Genomic DNA, 26,886 nt, shown 5'->3' on the forward strand with positions numbered 1-26,886 from the left:
GATCAACAGCCAAATCCTTGGGTCCTACAGCCTTGGAAGAGAAGAACTGAGGTGGCAGTTGCTGCTGTGTCCCCTTTTATAGTCTCATCCTCAGCACATGCTCAAATGCTAAGGGGAGGGGCGTGGAGAGGTGCATGTGCCCTCAAATAAACACTTGTACTGCTTGGTCATGTGCTACTTGTATATGGTAGGTTGCTGGACTGCTGTTGGCAGATCAGACTTCTATGCCAGATATAGACTGGCCACAGAGCTTCCAGAGATATGCACCAGATGTGTTCACTATAAGATCCTCTAATGTTCCGCCAGGTATGGCTGAGACTAATGTAAATAAGGTATGTTACACATAGTGCTACCTCCTGGCTGAACAGCAGAATACAGTTTAGCATTCCATTATGCTAGAAGGCTGCAACACTCAACAGCATCAATTGGCACACATCCCAAGAATGTGAATACACAGAATCTGTCCCAAAGAACCTCAGTTACAGGTAAGTAACCTTTTTTCCCCCTCCACAGATCTCTACTCTACATTCCAACACACATCTGCTTATTTAGTTCAAAAATAAATGTTCATGACTTGTTATTCCTGTTGGCTCTTGTAGTGCTATAAGAAAGTGGCCTGGCTTCTATTCTGGTTTGTAGATCATCAGCACAATTGTTAACTAAACTGTAATTGTTAGTTAGAAAGAGCACAGCTTGACTTCAGGTTGAGTTTCTAGAGCAGGCAAGAGAAGAACAACCTTTTCACATGTAAACTGAGAAAATTTACACTAGACTCATGGAAACACAGATGTTGAAGTTCATTATGTCATTTTTATACCAACCCTCATTTCAGAGTAAAATTGCACTTTTAGGTCTTGTTTCTTTGGTGGTGCTTTCTGGAAATTTTGTGTGATACTATATCTTTACTTTCCTCATCTCCATAATTGTTTTAAGTGATTTAATATCTAGCACTTGTCTTTAAAGCACCTTGCAAACTTTAGCTAATGCTCCTGTGATATAGGAGAATAGTAGTATGTCCATTTTAGAAATTAGAAAATACAGTTAGCCAGGGTTAAGTGAGTTGGCCAAGTTCACAAAGGGGAGGTAGTGTCAACTGAGAGCAGAATATGTGCTTTAGTCATGTAATGAACTTTAAGTTCTAATCATATCAATATCAATTAGTGGAAATTAGTTATCAAAAAGCTTAGTCACAGTGTAATTACACTGACATTGTGATGCAACTACAGTGAATTACAACCCCTGTCTCTTGAAGTGTGTCTGTAAGGAGTGATTGGCTCACAGTCCTTTGCCCAGACTTCTAGATCCCATCTTTATTGTGCTTTTATTAAAAATGTCTTTGAGAAGATGTGTGTGAAAGTCCAAGTAAGCAGAGACTTTCCCTCTGGGGGTCCTTAGCTCAAAAGAAAATAAGTTTTGTGTCCTTAATCCAGTCCTGAGTTGCCACAAAGTTTCAGTGGGGCAGGACCAGGCACTAAAATAGCAGATTGGGACTGCTGTGTATCAGTACAGTTTTGTGAGGGTGAAGGAGTGAAGCTTGTGCACTTCCTACTGGCTCAATTTTTATTTATTTTTTATACTTAAAAATATAAAAATACAATGGCTGATTTTTACAAATAGGCCTATTTTTGTCTAAAGTGCCAACTAATTAAAAAAACTGAATTGCTTAAAAAAATCATTATTTGTTTTGACCTGGTGCAGAGCATGAATCAGAAGTCTGATTTGAAACCATCTGGTAGCCTACAGGCAAGCACAACATATCATAAAAGAAACCTGATTTTGAGAAAAGCTTCTAAGTCTCTCGATGTTTGTGGCGTTGGACATAGATGATAACCTTGGCCTGTGGAAGGTAATGTATGTACAGTAAATATGGCCAAGTATTCAGAGAAGGAGAATAGAGCTTATAAAGATAAGCTGTGGGGGACCTCAGCACCAGTTTTATATGAACCTTTAGACCAGAGGCTAGATTTGGTGATATGCCAGGAATTATGGAGTTTTCACCAGGGAAGTGGAGGAGAGGGTGAAAAATGTGTTGGGACGTCATATGCCAAATGTGAACTTCAGCATTTAACAAACATCATATTTATTAACAATAAGGGGCATAAATTCAAATAATCATATTGGTTCGGCATTAGAGGCCATAACTGGAAAACCTGGTATACAACTATAATGTAGCTGACTGAGCTATCTCTGTCAGGGTGAGATTCTCCCCCTTTGCACATACTGAGTAGTCTTTTACTCCATGAACGGTCCTACTGATTTTAGTGGCACTGCTCAAGGAGAAAGATGATATTCAATGCAAGTAAAACTGATAGAATCTGATCCGTCATGATTCAGAAATATTGTTGGGCAAGGGGGTTGTTTGCTGTAGAGAAGAAAAAGAGTTTATAAGAAATACTTATGTTTCAGTTGGCTTATTGGTCCTTCATTTTTCATGCTTTTGGAAATGTCACCTCTGATTGGTCCACATAATTGCAGCAACACCTGCTGGTGAGCACAGAACTGATATTCTGGAGGCTTTCCCATGGTTGACATCAGCCAACAAACCATTTTTGTCTTTAACAGATGTTTTTGATTTCCATTTCACATGGGTTTTACTTAGACCCATTCTCCCATTAAAGTAAACGTCAGTTGTCTCTTTCAGGCTGTTTAACATCAGAAACAATGTGCAGACTTGGGTTGTGGCACTGAACTTCAGTAAAATGTTATTTACACACATAATTGCTCTATGTTGTGTCCTATTAACACCCTTCTTTTTCCCCATTCATTCGCCTCACGGTAGCTAGACATAGTTTATTACCTTCTAATTCAGAACCACCATTTCTCTCTGTACAATACAAGTTCTTTTAAGCTGCTCTTACCCACAATGCCTTTCTCTGGAGAGGTCGGATGGATGGTTTGAGCTTCAGAAGCTGCCATCAGTATTATCCAAAAATTGACAGAGGAGTGCAGTGTGTGCATTCCTTTCTGAACATCAAGCCAAGCACTTTCCACTCTGGGCACTTGCTTGAGGCAAAGTGTGTATCAGGAATATTTTTGAAATATAGGACTCCTGCTCATACTGCCTCCAATGCTACTGGGCCAGCTGAGGTGTTGAATTTTTTTTTTTAAAAGAATATGTTTGTAAGTATGCACAATGTACCTATTATCCCATCATACGTTTTGGGAGAAAATAGTTTTCCCTTGATTTAGAAAATAGGGTAGGATTCACAAGTTTGCCCAGTGGCACTCAGAGAAATTTGAACACCTCATTCCGTGTATGGATCTTTGGCAAATACTTACACAGTGTCTAGAGAGCTCTCCATGTAGAAGTGCTGGAAAGCAGAATAATAGAAACCAAAACTGAGCTAGAAAAGACTTGGTAAGTCAAGTGGATCTGGATTTTCAAAGGTGCTCACTAGAGCTGGGCAGGAATTTTTTTTTTTCATTCTGCTAAACAGAGGAGGAAACAGAGACCTTGTGCAGTTTTTTGATGAAAAATGAGAGACCTCACCCAGTTTATCCAGTAGCCTGGCAGTTAGAGCATTGACCTAGGATGTGGGAAGCCCAGATTTAAGATCCCACTCTGCCTGGTTCAGGTCAGGGTTTTTAACCTGGGTGTCCCACATCCCAGGTAAGTGCCCTAAAGACCAGGTTATTTGGGGTGGAGGGTTATTTTTTCCCCTCTTTCTCCGATCCTGGACTGTTTCTTTGAAGATTTCCAAACCCCAACCAGCTCAGTATTCATCACCTCCCCACCTTGGGGCCAGATTTTCGAAAGAGCTCATCTCCCATTTAGGTACCTAAAGGAAGAATTAGCTAGATTGTTACTTTTGAAAATCTGGCCCACTTGTGAATGCTGAACCCTTCTGGAAATTCAGACTCTCGTTTATGTTATTGAATGTTTTTGTTTTACTTGGATGAAGATTTGATCCAAAATATCCGCTACACTCCATAATCTAGTTTCTCATGTCCAGATAAATATCAGACACTACAATTGCTGTTTTATGTTGTGACCTTGATGCACATGGTGCTGTTAAAAAACCAGAGAGTTCCAGCCTAAACTTGTTAGTACCCTAAATAACTGTGTTATGACATCACTCCTGAATGCCTGTTTGTATCCTACCTCTGGAAATTGTTAAAATGTCAATTCATCCTCAGAGCAGCAGCAGCAGCAGCATAGTTCCAGAAGAGACCTCTCTCATGAGCAGGTTTTCTTTTTGTGATGTGCAGATAATGATTGCCTCCTGTGTGATGGCAAGCTAGTATTATGCCTAACAAAATATACACCCAACTTGCAGATACATTTTAATTACGATACCTTAAGTTTCTGAAACTATTCCGCTTAGAAGTCGTATATCTTCCTTTTTTGTTGGTCAAATAATAGCTTATCATGTCTAATAAGTCTCTGTATTAGGAAGTGTGTCAACTTAGGAGGTGATGCAAGTCACACTTCTTTTTGTTGTCTTGTATTTGCTATATTTTACTTATGTGGGGATCTTCTTGATTGTAAATTGCTGTTGTTTAATAGGGAGAATTTTTTAAGGCACCAGTATTCCCAAAGATCAGCTCTTCCTGAGTTTCACTGTATTTCTTCTGTCTTTGCTCATACAGTGATAATGACATAGAGGTATCAGAGGGGTAGCTGTGTTAGTCTGGTTCTGTAAAAAGCATCAAAGAGTCCTGTGGCACCTTATAGACTAACAGACGTTTTGGCACATAAGCATCTGATGAAGTGAGTATTCACCCACAAAAGTTTATGTGCCAAAACGTCTGTTAGTCTATAAGGTGCCACAGGACTCTTCGCCGCTTTTGACATAAAAGTGTTATTGGTCTGTTTCTATTATAGTCTTAAAGCTGTGTTGTTTCAGCAACCAGTCTTTGAATGCTTTGTTTCCTCCCTAGTCTCTTTCCTTTCACATCTGCAGCTAGCTCTGTGAAATTTCCATATGGTTTGCAAATGGCTTTTTACTCTTTCATTGTGCGTGTGTGCGTGCGTGCGCGCCACATGTCCCAAAAGCTTTAGGTCACCTTAACAAAATTTTAAAAATTAACACACAAGGCAATATACCCAAACAAACGGCTAATAAACCCAAAGTGGAAAGAATGAGAAAAGTAGAACTGCAGTCTTTGTAAGTTGTGTTCTGGTATCAGCTATATTTAGGATGCTGTGTCTGACCATACATTTTTTTAAGGACAAGTCAGAGTTGAAGAGGTTAAAGAATTTTCCATTACTTGGGTCTGTTTGTGTTCATAATTATTTAATTATTTTCTGGTCCATTATCCCCTGTAAAGTAAGCAGGATGGCTGAAACCCATGCTTGTGAAATGCATGGGATGTCTATATATGCTTTTATGTAAGAGATCCACCCTGACCTTTGATGATGACTGTCAGGGATAGGATATACAAGAGCAGTTTTTCTCCTAGTTTGACTCCTTCTAAACAAAAAACAGAATCCGAAAGGGGAGTAGCTTTATCTGAAATGATTAACCACTCCCCAATATTTTTGCAGAATGTTGAAGGGTCCTAAAATAACTTGCAAGGTGCACGATACTAATACACTCTCATGGTGTCATGTGTTGCTGGACAACATCCTAAAGTCCATATTCTGTAGAGAGGTGTGTGTATATTCTTTACTTTACCCACTGTGAGCAGTCCCATTAAAGTAAGCGGGGCTACTCACAGCATGTAAAGGTAAGCATGCACATAAATCTTTGCAGAATTGCAGCTTAAGTTAGTAACCTTACATGTCCAGTGCTAGAACTTCCAGGGAATAATGTCTTTTCTGGAATTTATGAAGATTAGCTTAATTGCTACCACCTCTAAATTTCAGTGACTTATGCACACTCACACTACATTAAGTATGTATTTTCTGTCAAGAGAACTTAGGTTTTTTTGCATCACAGATATACCTTTCATTTGTGGGTTTGTTTGTTTTTTGTTTTTGCATATGGATACTATATTTTAAAAAGTTGGATTACAGAGACCCAAATAATATTAAAATGCTGACACTTAAACATATGTGTCCTTGTGTCGTACGCAGAGTAAAAGCTTTTAATCTGGGTGTACTTATCCACACTTAAATTATAGGAAGATTGACTATTTGTCGTGTGATTTTTTTGAGGCATTAAATGTATTTGTAAATCTCTTACCAACTTTACTGCTACAGAATAATGCAGGTGGGCAGGAGGGAAATTGAGCCTGACTCTTTCCCCACACCCGTGTAAATCCAAAGTAAACTAAAGTGTGCTCAATGGGGCTGTACCCACGGAAAACTGATGTGAGAGGAGAACCATGTCTATTTTGTTCAGGTCTTGCCTAAATCAAGATTAAAAATATTAGTATATGCGCTGTTATACTTAGATATTCCTAACTGTGATGTATTTACAGCATGAACACTTCAGAATGTATTAGTAAATCAAATTATTTTCCTTTTTCTTAACATTTCAGATGCTGAGATATTTTCATTGATACCATTTACTCTTTTTATATGAGCTTACAGCCCTGTTTTATTCTGGAGGGTTCCAGGTATAATCCTCTTGCGGCTTTAATTTGTATAATACACAGCTGTCTATGCTTTTTTGTACCTCTTCCAACCAGCTGGGCCACATTACCTCCATTTGGTTCCCATTGCAAATGTTTCCTGTGTGCAGTACAAAGTTGATTTTAATATTTGAGATTTTAACATACAAGGTCCTTTATGGCCTCAGTCTAAAATAAAAAGTTTATTTCTGATTTTTTCATGCATCCTCACTCTTTGAGACACTAGCCTTTAGTAGCCAAGTGTCAGAGTTGTAGAATACTTTGAGTCTTTTCACACAGCATGCAACACTCCCTTGCCTCTCCCAAAAAACATGAAGTGCTTTTTCTGACTTTTCTAGACCATGATGTGCAAGAAGAATTTATGTAATTACTTTTATTTGCTCATGTGAAATGGTGTTCCCTGGCATTAAAGTTAAGTGTGCTGTTTACTCTCTTATTGAGAATACAATAGAATTTACCTTTTATGCTTATTTCAATTTGTTTAAGGTGTGTCTCGTTATTTCTGTAAGCAGATATACCAAAAATTGTTAAGAAAATGTACTATGGCTTTTATACTTTTAAGTACTGGTATCTTAAAGCACTCTACAAAGTAATGAGGTAGATATGAGGAGTTCATTTGTTGAAGGCAAATACAGCAACCATTATGTGCTAGTAGTTTCCAAGCAGCCTTAGACATAGTTTTCTATATAAATTGTGTAATCAAGAAGGGAATTCTGGGCAGCAAACTACTAGTATCCTGCATGCTCTTCAGTTAGATTCATTAACTGGCATCTGGACAGCACCAAAAGTGGTCAGAAAGGACCTCACTTGAAAAAACTGAGTGCAAAAGACCCCTCCATTAAAGTATATTTATGGACCAGTGGGAAAATGCCTCTTGATCTCCAGATTCCTTAGTATTCCTTCCCCACTTTTTTTTAATTCTGTGTAAAAGTATAATTAGGAAGGCCAAAAAAAAAAAAGAATTGGAAGAGCAGCTAACAAAAGATACAAAAGCTAATACATTTTTTTCTAAATATATCAGAAGCAGGAAGTCTACCAAACAATCAGTGGGGCCACTTGATAACCAAGGAGCTAAAGGAACACTCACGGAAGACAAGGGCATTGTTGAGCAGCTAAATGAATTATTTGCATTGGGCTTCACTGCAGAGGATGTGAGGGAGATTCCCACACCTGTGCCATTCTATTTAGGTGACATATCTGAGGAACTGTCCCAAATTCAGGTGTCACTAGAATAAATTGGTAAATTAAATAATAAGAAGTCACCAGGACTAGATGGTATTCATTCATGAGTTCTGAGGGAACTCAAATATGAAATTACAGAACTACCATTACGGTATGTAATCTATCACTTAAATCAGTCTCTGTACTAGATGGCTGGATGATAGCTAATGTAACCCCATTTAAAAAAAAAAAAAGATCCAGAGGCGATCCTGGCAATTACAGGCCAGTAAGTCTAACTTGCAATATAAGTCAAGTTGGTTGAAAGTATAGTAAAGAACAGAATTGTCAGACAGATTGATTAATATGATTTGTTGAGGAAGAGTCATTATAGTTTTTGTAAAGGGAAATCATGCCTCACCAATCTGCTAGAATTCTTGGAGGGGGTCAACAAGCATGTGGACAAGGGAGATCCAGTTGATATAGTGTACTTAGATTTTCAGAAAGCCTTTGACAAGGTCCCTCACAAAAGGCTCTTAAGCAAAGTTAGCAGTCATGGGATAAAAGGGAAGGTCCTCTCATGGATCCGTAACTAGTTAAGGGATAGGAAACAAAGGGTAGAAATAAATTATCAGTTTTCATAATAGAGATAGGTAAATAGTGGTGGCCCCCAGGGATCTGTATGGGAGGCCAGTGCTGGCCAACATATTCATAAATGATCTGGAAAAAGGGGTAAACAGGTGGAAAAGTTTGCAGATGATACAAAATTACTCAAGATAGTGAAATCCAAAGCAAACTGTGAAGAGTTACAAAGCGATCTCACAAAACAAAGGGCAACAAAATGGCAGATGAAATTCAATGTTGAAAAATGCAAAATAAAGCGCATTGGAAAACATAATTCCAACTATACATACAAAATGATGGGGTCTAAATTAGATGTCACGACTCAAAGAGATCTTGGAGTTAATGCAGGTAGTTCTGTGAAAACGTATTATCAGTGTGCAGCGGCAGTCAAAAAAGCGAACAGAATGTTGGGAATCATTAGGAAAAGGACAGATAATAACAGAGAATATGCTAATGCCACTATATAAATCCAGGTACGCCCACACCTTGAATATTGTGTGCAGTTCTGGTAACCCTGCCTCAAAAAAGATTTATTACAATTGAAAAAGGCATAGAGAAGAGCAACAAAAATGATTAGGGGTATGAAACAGCTTCCAGAGGAGGAAGTTTAAGAAGACTATTACTTTTCAGCTTGGAAAAGAGACAACTAAAGGAAGGGGGTATGATAGAGGTCTATAAAATCATGGCTGGTGTGGAGAAAGTGAACAGGGAAGTGTAATGTAACCCTTCACATAACACAAGAACCAGGGGTCCCCCAATGAAATTAATAAGCATCAGGTTTAAAACAAACAAAAGGAAGGACTTCTTCATAGTCAACCTATAAAACTCGTTGCCAGGGAATATTGTGAAGGCCAAAATTATAACTGGGTTCAAAAAAGAATTAGGTAAGTTCATGAGGATAGGTCTATCAGTGGCTATTAGCCAAGATGGTCAGGGATGCAACTCCATGCTCTGGGTGTTCTTAAGCCTCTGACTGCCAGAAGCTGGGACTAGACAACAGGAGATGGATCACTCTATAATTGTCCTGTTCTGTTCATTCCCTCTGAAGCATCTGGCACTGTTCATTGTCGGAAGACAGGATACTAGGCTAGATGGACCATTGTTCTGACTCAGTATGACTGTTCTTATGCCCCTCCCACTGTTTGTCTTATTTTCTTTTCTTAGGTCTGGTGCAAAGCATTAGAGACCCCAGATTCCATGGTGCAAGTATACAAGAAGTCTGGGGAAGCAACATGGACCTTTGAACATCTATCTAGAAGGCTAAGTTTTAGGTTTATAGGCAGGTAATGTCTCAGGCAGTGGTTGAATGAAATAGGAAAGCATTCTGAGGTCAGAGGGAGCTTTCCAGGGAAGGGAGATGTAGCTGAAAGGGCAAAAGAGAGGTGTCCCTTTTTATATAAAGGATCCTTCCAACACCAACTTTACAACAAAGAGCTACCAGCCCTCTGATGTATATGACATCATTGCCCTTGCATGTTTCAGAATGTTTAGGTGGAGGAGGTAACTGTATCCTGTCTTGCTGATATAGCAGATCTAATGCGGTAACCGCCCATGGCGCTGCTCTCCACTGCGTAAGAAGCTAATCCACATCTGGTCTGGGACTTGATTGCACAACTAGTTGGTCAGGAGACAAGTCATTAACATGAAAGCTATATTGATGCACATTCCTTCATTATGTGCCTGTTGGGTTAAAGAAAGCAAAGAAATGCAGGGCTTTGCTACTAGCAAGTTAAATGGCATATATACAGAATGCTGTTCCATAAATATTAGAACGATATAAATTTTTAACTTGGGTATGAGGTGAAAATACAAAAGGTAAAGTTTGTGTGACTAATCTTGTGTAGAAAATCTATTTAGACACAATAACAAAGTTAATCTACAAAAATTAATTAGAACATAGTGCAGTCAGTTGTGATCAAGGAGCATACACTTATTGTAAAATAGATGGTTGCTAAAGACGATTTGTTTTAAATTTTAGGTTCTGTAATTGGTTTGTGATAGGCTAGGAACAGAAATATTTCAGCCTTATCTACATAATACTGTGTCTGGTAACTAGCTAAGCATATAACTTTTGAAATATCTGAGCACTCTTTAATAGTGGTAGAGGTCAGCAGTAAAAGTGTACATGGAAGATGTGGTAAATCTTTCTCGGGATTATAGAAGCACTTTTAACTAGATAGGCCTTGTCCATGTCAGAAAAAGAAAAATCAAACTCAGTGTACTTCTATTTAGTTTTCTGTATAAATAAGAAAGTGCACCTTAGGTAGTCTCCTCTTGTTACTCTGAGATACAGGGCTAGAGACATGAGATTCTGATGATATCTGGGTAACTACAAGAACCAAACTGAAGGAGTCTGTTGTGTTTTCAGATCCTTGAGGTGTGTGCAGATTTTTACTGAAGTTTTTACTCTTTTATGTTCCTTATATTGGCCCTGATCCATCCCCTCTGATTGCACTGGTTTATCCCATTCTGAAACCACATCTCTGACATGGTCCCGGACCTAGATAATTACTTTAAACATATAAGACTAAAATGAATGTGTTTTGTATTTGAGTATGTGATGTGATTTTTTTCATCTTAATATTTTATTTAATGCTGCCCCTGATAGACAAATACATTTTGGAGCTCTTCAAGATACTTGGGCCCATGCTGTATTGAATCTTGGAAGCAGGAATAATCTCAGGGCTGTTATCAAAGCTCTTAAAGCTTTATTTTTTAGTGGCATACTGGTAGTGGGTTTGAGGCCCTGTAAGAATTTCCATACCAGATTCTTCCATCAGATGTTCATGTGCAATTTCTGTTGAAGTCAAAGTGGGTGGGGGCAGGTTCATGTACACATCCGAGGGCAGAATGAGTATTTTAAAATTGTATATAATATGGATCTATGTAATTAGCTACCCAGAAGGTCTTGTTCCCTCCTCCACAAATTCATGCTACTGCCTCTTCAGAATCCTTGGATGAGGAGCCTTGCTGCCAAATCCCTTCTCTCTGCTTACACAGCTAATCCCATACCCTGACTTCACCTCCTACTCTTTTTCCAACTTCATTTGTCTTAAAATTATTCCACTTTATACTTGCCATCATCCGAAGAACTTTAATCTCTACTGCCTCCAGCCTTCTGATGTCTGTTTCATTTAATGCAGCTGCTTCCATACCATAGAGCAATATTATTAGTACACTAGTTTGATGTACTTTCACTTTGGTACTGTACATAATGGTTTTATCTGTCCATAATTTCATTAACTTCTGTGCAGCACGTGTAGCTAAGGCACATCTCCTTTTAACCTCATCCTTGGTAGAGCCGTCAGTACTGATCAAGCTTCCTAGGTACATAGCAGATTTTACTTGTTCTATCATTTCACCACTGTTGCATTTCAACACTTGATTTATTGTCCCTTTTCCAATAAGCAACAATTTTGTCGTCTTGACATTTATTGTAAATCCAAATGGACTACACCAATTTTCCAGTGTAACAAAGAATATCATCATTAATTTAAACACGTCCGCCAGCTGTATGATGTCATCTGCATAAGAGAAAGAGCTTAACTCTAGATCACCCAGTGTCACACCCTCCAGATCATCTACTATTCTTACTGTCCAATTTAAGAAGATGATGAAAAGTGACAGTGGTTCCATTGCCCTTTGTCTTACACCAAACATTAATTTTAACTAGTTGCTTAATTTTCCACCAGTTCTTGTGGGACTACAGGAGAGTTCATACATAATTTTATAGTTGTGGTTATACTATCTGGAATTCTATATGATTTTACTACTTACATAATTCGTCCCTCCAAACTGAATCAAATGTCTTTGTGAAGTCGATGAAAACAGCAAATGTCTTTAGTCCCTATTCTCACATTTTTTTATGTCACCTGTTGGAGCGTGATTAGTGCAAAGTTGGTCTGGTCTGAAGCCACACTGTTCCTCACCTACTACTTCCTCTAAAACTGGCCTTAATCTATTGACAAGTTACTTTCATCATGACTTTTCCTGGTGCTGGTAATATGCCTCTATAATTATTTGGATTAGCAGGATCTCCGTTCTTTAGGATTGGTACAACTATTGCCTTTAGCCAGTCATTTGGTACCACCTCTTGCTCCCATGCCGCCTTATATATATTTTCCTAATGTTTTGATAGTACTTGTCTTGCCAGCTTTCAGCAGCTCATCTGGTATATTGTCAGGATTTGTTACCTGTTTAACAGTACCCTTTCTCACTGCTTGTATCATTGGCCTGACTCTGCTTCCGTACAATTGAACATGTTTGTATATCATTTTCATACTTCGTTTTCTCGAGGCTCCGTAACAATAAGACATATCTTCTTTCCAGAAATTTTGCTTGTCCAATCTTTGTGATTTCGTCACTGCTTTGCGTAATGCTTTTACTGCTTCTGCTTTCTCAGCAGTCTTGGCTTGTTTACATTTATCCCTGTAATGTTCTTATTTTGTTGCTTGTCCAGCTCTTCCTTGTTTTACCAGACTATCAGCTTTGCTTTTTAAAAAAAAGTTTTGATCATATTTGTGAAGAAAACTTCAAAACATGACCCTAGTATACTAGATGCAGCAATATCTTCCTGCATTTGCAGAAAGCCTGAAATAGTAACTCTGAGATATGAATTGTCGTATTCATTATTGTGGATGCTAGCTAACTCAGATTGCAGTGATGATACTGTAAATGTCAGTGTTGTTATCTGTTTGGATACTCAAAGCATTTAAGAAAGCAGTGGAAATATCATATTATAAAGATGTAAAGTAGCTTTTCCCAAAGTGTGACACGTCTCCTGGGGTGGCATGGGGTGCGGAAGATAAATTAAGATAGGTAGCCATTTAACACCACATGATGGGGTTGTAGTGGTGTACAATTATGTTAATTTAGCGGAACATGAACGGCAAGGAGAGGCTTGGCTTTCAAAAGTTTTGGAAATGCTGTTTTAATAGCACATTACCCTTCCACCCATGCTTTTTCTTTCAATACCATCAGAGCATCTTTTACAGTGATTAGCACTTGGCCTGAATCTCATAATCCACAGGTGTATTATCACACCTGCAAATTATGAGATTCCTATCAAGTAATCAGTCTTGTGTTGCTATAGGAACCAATCTTGTTTTTATACATTACCAAATTAAAACCAACCTTCCTTTTAGTCTTTTTGTTATCTACGGGCATAATTCATTTTCCAAGGTACAGCCGTGTACCATTTGTATGCCAAGGACATCTTGTGCTAAAGTACAATAAACTTTTTCATTTAAAGCAATAATAAAGTATATGTTCAGTAAAGAAATCTGGAACTTAAAAGAAGACGTTGATACATTTTCAGTATGGCATGTGGATATTTAGTAGAGAACATATACCAAACTACTTAGGAAAGTTGGAAGATCATATTTTTGTTTAAGGCCATTTTGATATTTGAAGCCTTTTCTCTGGTGTTCTAAATCTCTTCTAGTGCCATAAATAAAGTCTCTCTCAAATCTAGAAGAGAGAAATTTTCAAAAAACGGGCACCATCTAGTTACAGGTGTAAAAGATTACACAGTATCAGGCTTTTGTTTTCAGAATACAAATATTATAGTGAATCAGCAGGCACTGAGCCAAGTTACAGTATTCACTGGTGCAACTAATAGAGAAATTTATTATAATTTAATGTAGATGGTGGATAGAGATGATTAGATTGTAATCGAAGCCAAGTGAATAATTCCAATGAATAATTAATTCAATGAATTTTGCCTATTTTCTACTCAGAAAATATTTGCAGTTTTTTATTTTTTCATTTATGGTTGTTCCTATTTTTTCTATAGTCAAAAGAAGAAGGGGTTTCTTTGTTATTTAAGTGAATTGTGTTTTTCTAGTTTCTATGAAAATGATGACACCTCTTACTCACCTCCACTGAGTGCACGTGTGCATATCTCTCTTCAGAGCTCTTTGAAGTCAATGGGTTTCTGTGAGTGGCAGCCCTGCCTCCATGGGGCTCTGTGTAAAGGCAGGGGTGCATCTGTGCAGAATCAAATACAGGTTCAGGGTCTTCAGTATTTCCATTCTACTGCAGGGTATTCTCTGTGTTTAGCAAATGTCAAACTTTTAATGTGATGCCTCCTTTAAGGGAAGAACAAACTGTTCAACTAATAAGATCTCAACTTAAAAAAACAGGGTTCATTCACTGACCCACAAGTCTGACTTGAGGCTGAAAAAGAAAATACTTTGTAGACAATGAAAATGAATATTTTACTTGGAATTATATCTGCAGGGTTATACCTATATTACATGCATAAAGTAATAAAAATACATAAAGAATGTCTCTCTCCTTTTCTTGTTAAATGCCACTGAATGGTTGCAGCATTCTACATTTCAGGAGAGGGCATATAAAAATTTAGCCATACACATGCTTTTCAAAGACAAATAATCTTCCCTGTGCACAGTCTGAGTAAATGATCTATCTACGGATTTGGGGAATGCTTCAGTCAGGCCATGGAGTAGCAGCAACACAGCCTCAGGGTTGCAGTCGTTTCTGTGGTGGCTGGCCCCCACAGAACCCTTATAGATCGTACTAGAAAATTCCTGTGTTCAGATTCTCCCCTCACTTAAGGACAAACTGAATCCCTGAACATGGTTCAGAGCCCTTTCTTGGATTCCCTCCATCTACCTTCTCTTGCACAGGCTCCCTGCACTCTGTTTCAGTTCTGCTGCCCTTATGACGGCATTTCCCACCTTCAAAGGCTTAGATACCCTTAAATCATGACCCCCACCCCCTTGATCCCCTAAATATACTAATTTATATATCTTCTCCACCTCCGTTACAGCCCCAGGCTAGTCCTTTGCACCCTACATTGTGTGTACACTGGTATAGATTTTCATAACGTGAGACTTCCTCTCTTCTTACAGTGAAATACTTTTAAATGTCAATGTTAACTGTCATCAGCATTTGAGTTAGCAGCACCCATGGAAACAAAATAGGACAGTTGACATCTCAGAGGTATTGTTTTAGGCTCTTTGCAAACTCAAGTAAACATTCCTGTCTCGAGTACATCATGGTCATGTTTTTAAGTTGTTTTCACAACCATAGCCACTGGAAACTTAAGTAAAAATTAAATGAAAGCTAAGACTCTGGAGAAAAATTGAGAAGTCTCTCCATGCTTCCCTCAGCTAGCCCTTTCCAACCTCATTGAAATAAATCAACTTGCGGAAGGAGTGTAAGTTGGGACAGAATTTGGCCAATAGCTCATATGACTTGTTGGTTCTGTGGGTCTGAACCTCAGAATTGGGGTCAGTCACAGAATCCTTAATACAGTGAAGAGCGGAAAAGGAAGTGGATTATGATGATCCACTCTCTCTGCTCCCTCCTCTGTCAGGAGCAGATCTGGGAGGTGATGGACATCTGTGGGGCACTCTTCCAGTTGCCACAGAATCTGCTCTTTCACGTCATATCAGAACCTATAGCAGAACAACCCAGTGGAGTTACAGAGTAGGGCTGGGACAATAGTGGATTTTTCAATTCGCTGGCAGTTTCTAAAACATTAATGGGGAAAACGCTTTTGGTTCAAACTGAAAATGAAAATTTTTGCTAATTGAAAAGTTGAAAACATTTAATTGTACATCAAACAAAACAAGTTTTGTTTCAATTTCAAGCATTGTTCATGTTTTTTAATGTTGTTTAATAAAATTGAAGGAAACTCCAGAATAAAAAGTTGTTTTGAACCAAGAATCAAAATACTTTGTTTAGAAAATGTCTATGAAAGGTTTCGATTTTTGGGGAATTTCTAATTTTTTTTCTGGCTGAAACAATTAGGTGAAACTGACATGAATTCACAAAACTTTTCAGCATTGCTGAATCTGCATTTTTCACAGAAAGAAAAGTTTTGACTGAAAACTTTCTCCCAGCTCTACTACTAAGCTCTAAGAATGCAGCCAGCACTTGTGGAAAAGAGCTTGACTTTTCCCATCACATAGTTTTTTATACAAACTTTGGAGGGAGAAGTATCTAAATTTAGCAGCAGCACAAAACTAGTTGTAGTTGGTTTAGTTTGTTGGAAGTGGGACACAATTTTGTTTCAACAAAGAGTTGCATTGTAATGTTTATGATGGAAATATATAGGCTATTTTAGTGACAGTGTTCCTCTTGAACAACCTTAAAGCATTTAACTGCTTAATGACTTGCTTAGAATTAATTTTTAAAAGCGAATGATTTTAATAGTATGGTATGTGAACAATAGTGTAATCTACTCAGCAGTCTGGCTTATATTTTCATTGATTTTATATTAATATTGGAGCAGAGACAGTAATTTTTAGTGCTTTTACAGCTGTGAAAACATAACTATTGCGAAAACAGACTAAACTGTACCAAAGGGTTTGCTATGCCAACAATATTTAGTACTTCATTGTAGGACCTCTATTTTAAACATCTGTCCCTCATTTAGTATATTTTAAATGCAGAATTTTTCGTGTGGGCAAAAATATAACTGTTTATAATAAGATGCTGTCTCTGCTACTGCGGAAAAAAGCAGCACAGTTAAATTTCTATGAGAAAAAATATTTTTTAATGATTTATAGGATTTGGGTCATTGTCCCTATAGCTCCCAAGAAAGTAGAGAGTCATCCTATTGAAATTACTGAGGCTTGTGCACTCCTAAAAACATGTTTATAAGAATATTAATGTGGCTGAGAGGGGAATTTTCCTAAAGTAAATATGGAAGAAGTAGAGAAACCTGAAAATGGAGAATGCCTATGTGGCCTCTATCTTCTACTGAACATCCTGCATAGAGTGATAGGTGTTCGGTTGAGGAGAGGGGAATGCTGTAGAGAAAAGTTGTGTGAAGTAAATGAGAAGAATTAAGAATGCAGTGTTGTTGTAGCCATGTCAGCCCCACAATATTAGAAAGAGAAGGTGGATGAGGTAATGTCTTTCACGTTGTTACAATGATTAACACCCCCCACAACACACCTTTAAAGATTCATGGGTCCTACAAATGCCTATCTCAACATGTGGTGTACCTCAGCCAGTGCGCTTAATGCCCCAACAGCAACTGTGTGGGTGAAACCAGACAATCACTATGCTCTGGAATGAAGTCACACATGGAAATAATAAAAGACAAAAACACCACATCATCTGTGGGTGAATACTTTCCACAAAGCAGTCACTTTATATCTGACCTATCAGTCCTCATCCTCAAAGGAAACCTGTACAAGATTTTCAAAAGACAAGCTTGGGAGCTTAAATTCATAACTTTGCTAGACACTAAAAGTCATGGACTGAATTGAGTCATTGGATTTATGATTTATTACAACGATCTATAATCCAGTAACACCACCATCCCCTATCTGCTCTCTCCCACACATTTCCTTTCCTCCCTATGACTGTAGGGGTTAACAGGGCACTTCACCTTGAAATGCGTTAACTGCTTACGCTAAATAATCTGTTCCATCTTGTATTTACCTGTGACACTCTGATTAAGTTTCCCAGCCCTGGGTAAGAGCTCTGTGTAAGCTAAAAAGCTTGTCTCTCTCACCCAGAGAAGTTAGTTGGTCCAATAAAAGATATTGTCTGTCTAGGAATTAATATGTCAGTTTTAGAATACAGACATCAAGAGCCAGATTGTAAATGGCTGTGTACTGTACACACATGCCCAGAAAACAGATACATAGCCAAACTGCAGCTGGAACACACAGTGGAGGATGTGTGCCTGGCTCCTATGAATGTGAAGGACCCATGCAACGGGAAAGCTGAAAGAACATACTGGTATATAAGAAGTGAAGGGATGTCTGTTTGTATGTGTGGCTGTCTACATCAATGAGCACTATGTCTACAATCTAATCTCTTTTAGAGTTTATATCAGTAGTACTTATAATTATTAACAGGAAGCACCTTAAAGTATTTGAATTTTCAAAGCTTCTTTATACAGGCAAAGGAAATCACTAGTACATAGATGTGCTGCTATGAGTGACATGTTTTGATTTTGCATTTGGTTTGGATGTGCATTTGCTAAATGCTGCATATTCCAGGGTTCATTTTTCATACTTCTTTTACCCTTTGTTTGACATGCTTTGTGAAATTCTTCCTGTCAATTCTCCAATTATTTCTTCTCCATCTCCCCCTTCCTTTAGATGAATGGATGTGAGATTTATGACATACACACCAGGCCCTCTTACACTATTAGGATGAGGACAATACAAGTAACTGTATACGGAGACTCTTGCATATTAGTTATGATTGGCTGTCACTGCTTCAAGGCCGCAATGTACGCTAGTCATTGCTTACTAGTGTTCTTTTTTAATAATTGAGTCAGACCACAGATTGTTCTATCTCTGCTCAAGCTGCAGTATGGCACAGAGCAGAATATAATATGGAAAAAAGCAGGATTTCATACTTGGGAAAAAAAAAAGTCCAGGCATTCACAGTACAAAGTTAAGGAAGATCACCACCAATTAATTTTTTCCATGGACTCTGTAGCCTTGTATAGATTTTTCACAAAAGAGAAGCAGGACATAATTGTATTGAATTGAGTCCTTGCAGACTGAATTGCATTTGCTCTTCTACATTTGAATACCTCCTCACACTGCATATTTAAACCACCCTCTTGTCTTGTGTTGGTTTTGTGGTTTTTGGTTTTTTATTTAATAGAATCATGTTTTGCTTTTAATTGTGTGAGCAGATAAAATGAAATACACAAATCAGTGTGTAAGTTTAGGCTTATCAAAAATAATGCAATGTTTGTATAAACTGCAGTTTTTCAAATGTGGATATAATATTTTATTTTCTGTGTTTAATTACATTTTCTAGATACTATTTTTGCTATATACTATTAAACACTCTATATTAAAAGACCATTAATGTTATGAAGTCAAATACTTAGAAGTTTGGAAATGCAAAAATCTTAAGGTTGCCCAGGCATCGAATAAAAACATTTCAGCACCCTTTATTTCCCAGTACATGAGAAACTAATATTGTCTCAAACCCAGGGATAAAACAAAACACAAAATAATAATAAAAAAGCCCTGAACCTATATATTGTGGCAAATTTCTTTGAACCTGAGTCCTTGGTACATATATTGTATGTGCATTTCTTTTTCATTAGGCCTGCTTTCCATCCACAAAGTACCACTGAAGCTGATGGGAACTGCAGGCATTCAGCACCTTTGAAAATCAGGTCACTTTTTGTAAGTACTGAGTATCTGTGATTCTCACTGACCTCAAAGGGGTTTGTGGGTGAAAATCAGTCCATGGTTATTTACATGACTAAATGTGGTTTGAAGTGCCTAACTTTTAGGCAAACAGGTTAAATATTTACAAATATGTAATATGTTGGCCTAGATGACAACAACATTAGATAAGGGAGTTCAGACATAAATCCTGTCCACTGCAGAGATTTTATGGAAAGTTTCCCACAGGAGTATTCATCCTTCAGATAGATCGTAGTGTAAAATTGCTTGATTGGTTGCCTTTCAGAGCCAAGTCTTCACGAACAAGGTATTGTAAATGATATATCACACAAATGGATGTAGTAGCTTAGAGGCCTTTGTGAACTTGTTATTGCTGTTTCAGTTTCGCTACATGGTCAGTGGATATCTGCTCTCTGAAGCAAATCTGTAGTTATGTTCAGTGCAGTGTCTGTGCTTTTAAGTTAATCAAAGGCCTTCATGTAGGTTTCTCATTGATATTACAAGAAATCATGAGAGAAATCATGCTCTTCTTGGCTGACATTCACATGTCAGAGTGTGGAAATTAATTAGGGGCTTGTGGTTATATAAAAATGGGCGTAAGATAATCAAAGGAAATAATTCTTTTAACTATAATTAATCAAATTAATTAATTAAAATAGTTTCGAGAATAAGCAAATGTATTACATTTTAAAGGCACATTATACAATTGACTACACCACTGAAGCTGCTGAAAGTTTTATTGTGCTGCTAAAAGATTTGTTGTGCTAAAAATACAGTGAAATTTTGATACTAAATTAAAAATGTGACAAAACACTGCTTGTGAAGTGCCAAGTATACCATTGGTGCTATACTTTCTGCGACCTCCGTGACTTCTGCAGGAGCCAGTGTAGCTGATCCCAGGGCCACCCAGGCAGCTGGCTCCAGGGCCAGCAGCTCAGGCGGCCCCCAAGACAGCCAAAAGGCTGCTGCTGGAGTGGCCCTGGGGACGGCCACACCAGTCGCTTCTCTGGCGGCCCCCAGCAGTGGTCCCGGGGTGGCCGGAGCAGCCGTAGTCCACTGACCCAGGCAGCGGTCCCTGGGCGGCTAGCCAGAGCAGCCGCGGCCCCCGGCAGCTGGTACCACTGGCCCCGGGCACACCCCCCCATAGCGCCTCTGTCAGGGTTCCTTCCCTGCTCTGAACTCTAGGGTACAGATGTGGGGACCCGCATGAAAGCCCCCTAAGCTTATTTCTACCAGCTTAGGTTAAAACCTGGTACGCTGCCACCACCAAGTGATTTAACAAGAAACAGAGAAAGGACCACTTGGAGTTCCTCTTCCCCCAAAATATCCCCCCAGCCCCTTTCCTGGGGAGGCTTGAGAATAATATCCTAACCAATTGGTTACAAAGTGATCAAAGACCCAAACCCCTGGGTCTTTGGACAATGGAAAAATCAGTCAGGTTCTTAAAAGAAGGATTTTATTAAAAAGAAAATGTAAAAATCATCTCTGTAAAATCAGGATGGAAAATAACTTTACAGGGTAATCAGATTCAAAGAGCCCAGAGGAACCCCCTCTAGCCTTAGTTTCAAAGTTACAATAAAACAGGGATAAACTTCCCTCTAGCAAAGGTAAAATTCACAAGTTGAGAAATCAAAGATAAACTAACACACCTTGCCTGGCTTGTTACTTACAAGTTTGAAATATGAGAGACTTGTGCAGAAAGATTTGGAGAACATGGATTGATGGCCGGTGCCTCTTAGTCCCAAGAGCGAACACCACCAAAACAAAGAGCACAAACAAAAGCCTCCCCCTTCCCTTATTGGTCCTTTGGGTCAGGTGTCAGCCAGGTTACCTGAGCTTCTTAACCCTTTACAGGTAAAATGATTTTGGTGCCTCTGGCCAGGAGAGATTTTATAGTATTGTATACAGGAGGGTTGTTACCCTCCCATTTATAGTTATGACAGCCTTCCCCCAACTGCTCCCCATAGTGGCCCCCTCGTGCCCCCCAGCATCATTCTCCCCAAGATTTAATCACAGGTATTTTTAGTATAAATCATGGATGGGTCAGGGGCTGTGAATTTTTGTTTATTGCCCATGACCTGTCTGTGACTTCTACTAAAAATACCCGTGACTAAATCATAGCCTTAATAATAATCCCATAGAGGAATTGATTTTGATTAGAAAACTGACAGTCTCAGAAGCCAATTCTATCAGGGCACTTCCGTTTTCAGTTTAAGATGAATAATTTATGTAGGGTCATTACAGAGAATAATATCACAAAAAATCATTTTTTTCTTTTAAGAATCCTGACAGAAATTCTCAATTTGAAGCTCAAATAATAAAAAAATTATAGTTCAGGAGGAGATTTTTTTTTTTTTTTTTTTTAGAGATGGGGTCAAATCCTGGGACTTCTCACATCAGAAAAATGAGCAGGATTTAGCGGACAGCCCTTCTTTCCTGTGCCTCGCCAGGATCCAGTCCTCATCTGGACTGCAGCATGTGGCCCTCAGTTCTACACTTATGGATAGTGACTCGGGGACCAAATGCATCTCTGGTATAATTCCACTGCAGTCGGTCAAGTTATACTAGATTAAATTGATTCATGAAGCCTAATTTTTACCTCAGTTCAACTCTGTCTCAAGTCAGTGGGGGTTATTTATGGATTTCTGAGAATATGGTAAAAAAAAATTTGTCACTGAGAGATTAAAATAACCTCTGTGAAACATAGAAATCCCTGGAATGCATTTTGACCATAGAGGGTAGAAAAAAGTGTCCCACGGTCCTCTCTCCCCTTGCCTCCCATCCGCACATACATACCACTGTTGCTTAAGTTTAGAGTCCACACTATAATACATGTATTTGTAAACAGCTGAGCATTTGAAACATTAAACAGACAGAATATCACTGGTAGTCCTAGACACCTGATGAATCACACAGGTAAACTTGGGGAAATATTCCGTAGTGTACATCTATCTCCCTTTATCCGTTGTAGTGAATATCTGATTATGTACATTGTGTTGACCCATACGTGGGGTTGTGAAGGAATTTCCCCCCTGGTTAGATTGGCAGACACCCTTGGAGCTGTTCACCTTCCTCTGTAGCATGGCCTGGATCCCTTGCTGGTTTGAACTAGAGTAAATGGTAGTTCTTCGAGTGCTTGCTCCTGTCCATTCCACATTATGTGTGTGCGCTCACCACATGCACCGGTGCCGGAAATTTTTCCCTCAGCAGTATTCAGAGGGGAGCTGCTCTGGTGCCCTCTGGAGTGGCGCCCGCATGGTGCGGTATAGGGGGTGCTGCCGGCACCCTCCACCCTCAGTTCCTTCTTGCAGCCCGTGGCGGTGCATGGAATGTTTGCTGCTCTTACTAGCGTTGCTTAGGCTTCATCCATATGAACTAGAGTTCTTGTAAAGTTAGTGTTTTGTAAGGACAGGGTCCAGCTGCGGCCCCACCCAGCCTTCCTACCAAAGGTGGTATCTTCCTTCCACATGAGCCAGGATGTATTCCTGCCTGTGTTCTTTCCCAAGCCACACAGGACTGCTGAGGGAGAGGTGTCTGCACGCGCTGGACCTCCAGAGGGCTGTGGCTTTTTATTTGGAGCGTACCAAGCCTTTCCGTAAATTGACCCAGCTCTTCATCGACCAGAGTGCAGGTGTGTTCAGCAGCCTTCCTGGTGCACATCCTGATCCAGGACATATGTAGAACCGCGACGTGGTCCTCAGTCCACACGTTTAGGTCTCATTATGCCATCGCTCAGCAGGCCAGAGACAACGCTGGGTTCGGCAGAGCTCTATTACAATCTGCGGATCTGTGCACTCCTACCCGACTCCACAAGAACTGATGGGGATCACCTAATGTGGAATGGACACGAGCAAGCACTCGAAGAAGAAAAGACAGTTGCCTGTTCCGTAACTGGTGTTCTTCGAGATGTGTTGCTCATATCCACTCCATGACCCGCCCTCCTTCCCCACTGTTGGAGCTTCCGGCAAGAAGGAACTGAGGGTGAGGGTAGCTGGTGGTGCCTCTTATACTGCACCATATGGTCGCCACTCCAGAGAACACAAGAGTCACTCCCCTACAGATACTGCTGAGGGAAAAACTTCTGGCAGTGGTGCATGTGGTGAGCACACACACCTAATGTGGAATGGACGTGAGCAACACATCTCGAAGAATACGAGTTATGGAAAGGTAACTGTCTTATTCTCTATAACTTGAAGTCTTTAAATCAAGATTTGAGTACTTCAATAACTCAGCGAGAGTTTATGGGCCTATTGCAGGATTGGGGTTTTGTAGGCCATGTGCAGGAGGTGAGTGATGGTCCCTTATGGCCTTAAAGTCTCTGAGTCTAAATGATCAGAATAATGCCTTGAACACACACAACCTCTATATCACATTAAAGTCCTTTCAGGGAGGAGTAGAAATTGGAGTAGGAAAAATTAAAAGCCTAATATAATTAAACATTTTTCTAAACTGTTGCATTTTACACATTATGTTGGCTTTTAAAGGCAACAGCCAAAATAAATGTTTTGAATTCATTCCTTGGCTCAACTGTAGTGTACAGATTGACATGTGTTTACAATTCCATTATGAATATTGGAAAACTCTGCTCACCATTGGGGGCAAAACGTACTTGGCATCAAACCAAATGCACTGTGTGGAAGTATTTGCCCAATTAGAGCTTTAACAGCTGCTTAAAGTTTGTTTGAATGGGAAGAAAATTATTGGGCACAATTTTATGTAATTAGTAGAGCATAAAACAAGTGGTGTGTCTAATTAAATGTTTAAAACTATTGACATCACATAGCTACTGTTGAAGTAAATGATGTGGAAAATAGTAATAATTTTTTCAGTTGGTAAATTACTTCACAATACACTCAAAGACCCATTTGATGAGATGAACTCAATCCTGATGTGTAATTATGAGCTATGCTGGCCTTTTCACACCTCACAGGTATGTGGAGGTATGACCAGTTAACTGTTGTGCCTAGTTATTTCAGCACTTTCAAGTACTGCTCCTAGCATGTTGCCAGCTATTTGGTGTAGTGAATTAAATGCAAATGTTCTCCCCTCTCATTCACTTCCTTTCTCTGAGATTTGTACAAAAGAGAGAAGTCCTGTAGCCTGGAGATGAACCTCTCTCTACCTTCCTGATTGTCAAACAATAAAAACAGCTGAATGTTGCCTCCTAGACAGAGCATTTTGTAATTACAAGTAAATACACTTTTTTAAATTGTCCTGTTCGACTTTGCACTCAGTGAAACCTCTGACGATTTGTTCTGTATTTTCACAGCAATGCTTGAAACAGAAATTGAAATGTAATTGACTCATGTAACTGCATTGTTGTTATGAGTCTAAACCTAGAGTTCCAGAGTGAAGTTCTTGGTTTCTGCTTGAAGGCTTTCCTGTGCTTGCTTCTGACATCTGCACAGTTATATGCTATTGAAAATGGAAAGGGAAATGTCAAAAGTGCAAATAATGTTTATTCAATCAATAGAGCTTTTACCTAACTGCCATTTCATCCATAATGTTACTGTATTGTCATGCAAAGCACGTTTTTTTCAATATTTACAGAAAAGGAATTGGACAAGATTAAGGACCAAATTCTACTCCCAGTAACAGCAATGTAAATCTGGAGTTACTCTTGTAAAGACAAATCAGTGACATTGAATGTATATCAGTCTAGAATTGGCCCAAGTTCTCTATATATTTTAACAGAAATAAGTAGTGGTCAGTTTTCCGTTCCATGTCACACTTCTGACTGCTATGAATGTAATCGTGGAGCGACTGTACATATGGGGAATTAACATTCTGTGAAATAAGCCACCCTTCAGGGCAATAACTATTGACGTTGGCAAAGCAGCATTAATGCAGATCTTAACTGGGCAAATGTAAGCAAGCAGTTACTTTTTCGTTTCACATATGCTGAATGACCTTCAGGAAACTGTGTGGTGAGCTTTTATTTTGGCTGGGTGGTTGTGAAAAGCATACTAATCATTTCCCCCAAAGAGGTTAATGTTTTACTGTTTCGTCAATAAATGCACACTACAGTAATCATAACAAAAATGTGTAGTAATTACGTAGCCTCTTCCATCCAAAGGTTAAAAAGCACATTTTAAAACAGTAGTGAATTAAGCTGTGCAACACCCTGTGTGCTTGATTCTCCCCAGAGGCATAGAGGAGATGCAGTTTTGACTCTCCTGCACCAGCAGGGCAGCTCTGCTGAAGGGATAGGAGGATACGGATACATCCCTAGAAGAGGTCAAGAAACAGTACTGCTGCTTTTTCCCAGTGGCACCACCAAAGCTCCCTGCGAGCCCTGAAGCAAACTGCTAAGGCAATGCAGTGAACCATTGTGGCTCTCAAGTGCCCTGCCCCTCCCTTGTCAGGCTTGACAATGCTTACTTCTGGGGGAATTCTGCGCCACTGCACGTGCACAGAATTTATGTCCCCTGAAGATTTCTTTGCTTCTCTGCAGAAAAGTGACTTTCTGATGGGGAAGCAAAGGGAAGCCACAAGAGCAGTCATGCAACCCTCCCCAGCAGTATGTTTCCAGAGCCCAGGGCAGCCAGCGGAGAGGTAAATCATTGTGGGGCAGGAGGTGGGACTGGAGAAGACCCGGCTGGTGGCTCCTACCCTAAACCAGGTCAGCTGCTAGTCCTGGCTGGGCTGGGAAGGACAGGACTTCCTCTTCCCCTGCATGGCATCCAGGGCTGGGTCAGACCCACCCCCAGATTTCTCCCTTGGCTGCAAGAAGCTCTGCAAACTCCCCGTCCCACGCTTCCTGCACCGATCGCCCCTCATCAGCACGGATCCCTGTACAGGGAGCTGCACCCCCATCTGCCGAGCTCCCATGCATCCAGACCCCCTCCCACTGAGCCTCACCCCCACACATACTCAGAACCCCCCCTCAATGAGTCCCACTCTCCCTGCATCTGAACCACCCCAATGAGCCACCTGCACCCAGATCCCCACCCTACTGAGCCCCACACCCCTAGCATCTGGATCCCCCCCACTAAGCACCCCACACCTAGACCCCCCTGCCGAGCTCTATCCCCCCCCATGTCCAGACCCCCCTGCTGAACTCCAATCACCTTCACCCCCCTGCAGAGTCCCATTACCATTGCACCCAGAACCCCAACAAACCCTGTGCATCCAGATTCCCCCTGCACTCCCCACTGCCCAGACCCAGATTGCCCCACTCAGAACTCCCTAAACCCACACCTGGATCCCCCACACTAGGCCCCTCCACACTTGGATCCTGCCTTGCTGAGTCTGCCTGTCCACACAGAGGAGCAGGGCCATGGGGTGTTTCTGTGGCTGTCCTAGTCCTTGCGTTTATCAGGGTTGGGTGCAGCCTCACTGCTGAGTTCATGTCCTGGGGAAGGGGGGAGAGGGCAGCTTCACAGTGATCTCCCACCTCTGTGCAGCCAGTGACCTGTGCTCCCCACTGCCATGCTGG

At 39.9% G+C, this 26,886-nt stretch overlaps 1 protein-coding gene across 35 annotated transcripts in view; it reads left to right on the forward strand.

The window, feature by feature from the left end:
* Positions 1–26,886, forward strand: part of BMPR1B (bone morphogenetic protein receptor type 1B) — a 384,295-nt gene that overhangs the window by 205,943 nt on the left and 151,466 nt on the right. For 5 of the 35 annotated variants that reach the window (XM_039540889.1, XM_039540872.1, XM_039540874.1 and 2 more), the window contains one exon: positions 19,364–19,445. The exons of 23 other annotated variants lie outside the window; for them this stretch is intronic. The gene's annotated coding sequence lies outside the window, so the exon portion shown is untranslated. Of the gene's footprint in view, positions 1–1,698; positions 1,847–9,465; positions 9,585–19,363; positions 19,446–21,934; positions 21,982–26,886 lie in introns of those variants that run through there. 7 more of the 35 variants (XM_039540879.1, XM_039540884.1, XM_039540886.1 and 4 more) reach the window with 4 other exon arrangements.

The sequence above is a fragment of the Mauremys reevesii genome, linkage group 5 (assembly GCF_016161935.1).
Source record: "Mauremys reevesii isolate NIE-2019 linkage group 5, ASM1616193v1, whole genome shotgun sequence".
Classification (NCBI taxonomy): domain Eukaryota; kingdom Metazoa; phylum Chordata; order Testudines; family Geoemydidae; genus Mauremys; species Mauremys reevesii.